Source organism: Hemitrygon akajei, chromosome 25, assembly GCF_048418815.1.
Source record: "Hemitrygon akajei chromosome 25, sHemAka1.3, whole genome shotgun sequence".
In the NCBI taxonomy this organism is placed as follows: domain Eukaryota; kingdom Metazoa; phylum Chordata; class Chondrichthyes; order Myliobatiformes; family Dasyatidae; genus Hemitrygon; species Hemitrygon akajei.
Window position 1 is genome coordinate 20,058,610 of NC_133148.1, and position 4,979 is coordinate 20,063,588.

The 4,979-nt window shown below is 56.2% G+C and overlaps 1 pseudogene; it reads right to left on the reverse strand.

Annotated features, from left to right (window-relative positions):
• Positions 1-210: 210 nt before the first annotated feature.
• Positions 211-2,110, reverse strand: LOC140716246 (uncharacterized; annotated as a pseudogene).
• Between the last annotated feature and the right edge of the window lie 2,869 nt (positions 2,111-4,979).

The following is a 4,979-nucleotide window of genomic DNA, read 5'->3' on the forward strand; positions in this document are numbered from 1 at the left end:
CGGCAATTCCTCTGCCCCCGACAGCAAACCGCAGAGAGTTGTGGACACTTCACGGAATCCCCTCCGTGAACTTACTGCCTCAGTAAATCAACGACATCGAGGAGAAGGTCAGTAAACACAGACTTGGCGGGGTGGGGGTGGGGTGGGGAAACAAGAACATTCCAACAGGTCTCGGATCCTGAAGCCAACTTTAACATCGGGAGCAGCACATAACGGGACTGGATGGTATGGTGTATGGTCCCGATACAGGTTGATGGGAGGGGGCGGTTTTAATGGTTCAGCATGGACTAGATGGACCGGAGGGCCTGTTTCTGTGCTGTGCAATGACTCGTGAGTCAGGCGGACAGATAGCAGCCCATCTGAAGGGGGTGTGGACCGGCAAGGTCTGTATTTTTCACTGCCTAGTCTCCACCCACCCTGGACGTTCTCTCTCCTGCCTCCCATCACTCAGTTAGGAAAACATGCGCCGCCAGGCTGAAGGACAGCTTCCACCCGGCTGTCACCAGACCTCCCGCACATCAAGAGCGCCACGATAGCGGAGCAGTTACGGTCCCGAGTTCAATTCCGGCCAGCTGCACCCGGGTGCTCCGGCCGGCCTTTCGACTCTGGCTAATTGGTCATTGTAAATTGTCCGATGCGTAGCCTCGGGTTACTGGGCGGCGTGGCGCGGCTCACGGGCGGGGAAAGGCCTGCACCGCGTCTCTATGGACCCCTGACCTCACAAAGCATCTCAGAACAGGCAGTTACACTTTATTTTGCATTCTCCCTCAGTGCACAGAGGACTTGATCTGCACGAACAGTACGCCGGACCAGCTTTTCCATTGCACATCTGGTTCTACCCTCCATTAGGGCTGCCTGGCCCGCTGAGGCCCTCCCAGCCTCTCAGCTCCCCGTTAACAACCGGGGGTTCCGCGAGCGCTCTTTGTACCGTACCGTGGGCTGCCAGTTTAGCAAAGCAAACGGCTTATTGAATGTTAAACCCCAGCCCAGGTATCAGATTAACAACATCGCCGGGAACAAATCACAACCGCGCCTGATAACAAGGATTCACCCCAATTTCTTACCACCCGCAGAATGGCGGGTTTATAGAAAGGCGAAGTTTATATAATCCATATAAGGTACGTTCGGCCCTTCGCCCCGTTGTGAAGTCGCGGATTTCTCCGCATTTTTGGCGACCAAGTCAATCCCGGACCCCAGGCGAATGTCTGCCCCTCTACTGCGTCAGTATCCGGCTGACCCAATGAACCAGCCCCTCCCCCGGTAGGGGCAAGCGAACTTCACACCCCGGCGTGAACCCGCTGCCGATGGGCCGCCAGACTGGACGTATATATAAACCCCTCCCCGCAGTCGGGACAGGTATACGGGCGCTCCCCGGTGTGAACGCGCTGGTGTCTCCGCAGGTCGGACGACTGAGTGAAGCCCTTCCCGCACACCGGGCAGGTGAACGGCCCTCTCCCCGGTGTGAATCCGCTGGTGCATTACGAGATCGGAAGACCGAGTGAATCCCTTCCCGCAGTCCGAGCAGGTGAACGGCTTCTCCCCGGTGTGGAGGCGCTGATGGATCACCAAGGCGGAGGTCCGAATGATGAGCCCTTCCCGCACTCGGAGCAGGTTGAACGGTTCTCCCCGGTGTGGATCCGCTGGTGGATCACGAGGTCGGAGGACTGGGCGAAGCCCTTCCCGCACTGGGAGCAGGTGAACGGCCGCTCCCCGGTGTGGACTCGCCGGTGGATCACCAGGTTGGACGAGCGGAGGAACCCCTTCCCGCCAATCGGGGCAGGTGAACGGCCGCTCGCCGGTGTGGACCCGCTGGTGGGTCACCAGGGTGGAGGACCGGGTGAAGCCCTTCCCGCACGCCAAACAAATGAAGGGCCGCTCCCCGGTGTGGACGCGCTGGTGGATCAGCAGTCTGGAGGGAATCCTTGAAGCCCTTCCCGCACTGGGAGCAGGTGAAGGGCCTCTCCCCGGTGTGGACCCGCCGGTGGATCACCAGGTGCGACGAGTGGGTGAACGCCTTCCCGCAGTCGGTGCAGCTTGAACGGCCTCCTCCCCGGGGTGAACTCGCCGGTGGATCACCAGGTTGGACGAGCGGAGGAACCCCTTCCCGCATCGGGGCAGGGTGACGGCCTCTCCCCGGTGTGGACCCCGCTGGTGTCTCATCAAATCACTGGGTCGCTTGTAGCATTTCCCACAGTCGGGGCACTGAAAGGGGTTCATGGCTGCGGAGACGGTGTCAGCGTGCACAGGGCGGTAAATCAGGGACCTGCTTCCCGGTCAAAAGCGGCTGAAGTTACCTACCAGTCCGGTGGAGGGCTCCGGGAGCTCGGAGCTGAAACCGGGATGGCGGATGAAATCGACCCCAAGGCTGTACCGGGGCCCGTGTCCCATGGAGCCCCTCCCGGGGAAGGGGGAATGCAGCCGAGCTCTCTCGAAACGCGGCGGGTGTTCGCAGGGGGACAGCCCAGTTCCCCCGGACTCGCTCCGCACCCGGACTCTGCGGGAATCCACCTCGCCGCCCTCCCCATGCCGCGCAGGCGCGGGGCGGTGCAGCTACGGTAGAGTGTCCGGGTCATTCATAACTCCGGGAGCCGCTGCTTGCCCCGGTCCGTCACCCCCCTCTCCCTGCCAACCCGGGTGCCCGACCCTGCCTTTTGCCTTGTCCCCCTCTCTCCGCTCGTCAGGTTTAATATTGTAACGTGGACGCTCGCGTGTTTAACAATCTGTTGTCTGCTGCAGCTGAATCTACGGCCGCAAGGAAAACGAACAAGGGGGTATCATTAACTGGGGGACAGAGACAGATTAGTTGGAACTAAATCCCGAGGCGAGCCCGGGGGATGGGGTCAACTTGTTACTTTCGCGAATAAATCGTCCTGCACATTCGATAACTTTCAACAGTATTAGATAAAACCCGGACTGGACTAAGACTTTCCAGGCGGCGGGGGAAATCGCATTTATCTCGGTACAGTGGATTTTTGGTTTTTTTTATGTCATCCATACAGATAATTTCATCTATCACTGGCAAGTGCACTGAGCTGCACAGGGATAAACCACAAAGTGTAACAGCTGACAAAGCGTCTCGGCCGAACCCAAATACTGTTTATTCCCTCTCCAGGGATGCTGCCTGACCGGCTGAATTCCTCTAACCTGTGTGTGTGTTACAGAGAGAGTGCAGTACAGGCAGACAATGAGTGGCAGGCGCCTAACAATGTGAATTGTGAGGTCAGGAGCCCAACTTTATCGTACTTGGTTCGTGTGGTAAGATGGCGTGCTGTGTGATACGGTGCGATTAACCACGAAGAGAGGAGTGGGCTGTCTCGACGAACCAGATTCGATCACGTATCTCCCTTCTGTGCACTTTTGCTGTGATCAAACCAAATATTGACACACAATCAGTTTCAGAATCACTGACGTGTGTGACTGGAGTTTGTTGCTTTGGGGCAGCAGTACAGCGCGATAGAAAGTCATGGGGCAGAATCAGATTTAACATCACCGGCAAATGACACTTCCCGGCCCCAGCGAAATACATGATGAGTAAATGTTGTCACGTACCCCGTGACCGGGTTAACGAACCAGCAGGAAATGGAGTCTGGTATTACTGTAACTAATGGTGTTTATTAGTAAACTAAGTAATACAGTCTATAAAATGCAAAATGTATGAAACAGGTTAGCAATGATATATACAGAAGTGTGGAAATAGAAATCAAAACCAAGCTCTTTCAGAGCTGGGGGGGGAGGGAGGGGAGAGAGGGAGAGAGAGAGGGAGGGAGAGAGAGAGAGGGAGGGAGAGAGAGAGGGGAGAGAGAGGAGGGGGGGGAGGGAGGGAGAGAGAGGGGGAAGGGGAGGAGAGAGAGAGGGGAGGGAGGGGGAGAGGAGAGAGAGGGGGGGGAAGGGGGAGAGGGAGGGAGGGGAAGGGAGAGAGAAAGAGATTGCCGTTGATCTTCCTGCTGACTGTGACCATACCAGACCATTCTTCAGTGGTGAGCTTGTCACCCAGGCGAGGGTGGACACCCACACAAGCCCCCACCAGCCGCACCTTCACACACTGTGAGCCACTGATCGATTCCCCCGAATCGATCCTCCAAATCCCCACCTTCACGTGGGTGCACAATGCTCTTTCAGTGCCCCGTGGCGTGTCTGCCTGTGTCTCAGCAGACCTGCCTTTTATCTCCCCTTGCGGGGGTACCGGCCGTCCATCACCTGGTCCCGCCTCGCTGTCTCAGCAAGAATCCTCACAAGCAGGCAAAGAAAGTGTCCTTGGAGCAAAGGTAAACAATCAGCCATGGAGCCATAATATTAAATCATGTCTCTCTCTCTCTCATCTGCAGCAGGAGGCCTCCCCCCTTCTTCTTCTTCTCTCTCTCTCTCTCTCTCTCTCTCTCTCTCTCTCTCTCTCTCTCTCTCCTCTCTCTCTCTCTCTCTCTCTCTCTCTCTCTCAGCATAGTTCACAGGGGGGGTCAACTCTGGACCCCATCTCAGCTTGGTTTGCTTATCACAATGTAGAGAAAAAATCTGAGTAAATATATGTCTGTTAAATAGTTAAAATAAGGCGTGCAATAAAACAGAAACTGAAAAATCGTGAGGTAGTGTTCATGTGTCCCATGTCGATTCAGGAATCAGATGGCAGAGGGGGAGAAGCTGTTCCTGAGTCGTTGAGTGTGCACAGGCTCCTGTGCCTCCTCCCTGACAGTAACAGAATGAAGAGGGCATGCCCTGAGTGGGGGGGGGGGGGGGGTCTTTAATGATGGACTCTGCCTTCCTAAGGCAACCGCTCCTTGACGATGTCTTGGTTACTATGGAGGTTGGTGTCCACGATGGAGCTGACTTGTTTTACAAGTTTTCTGCAACTTATTTTGATCTTGCGCAGTAGCCCCCCCCCCCCCCCCATACCAGACATGATGCAGCTGGTCAGAATGCTCACCATAGTACCTTTGTAGGAGTTTAAGTGTTTTAGTTGACAAGCCAAATCTTCTCAAACTCCT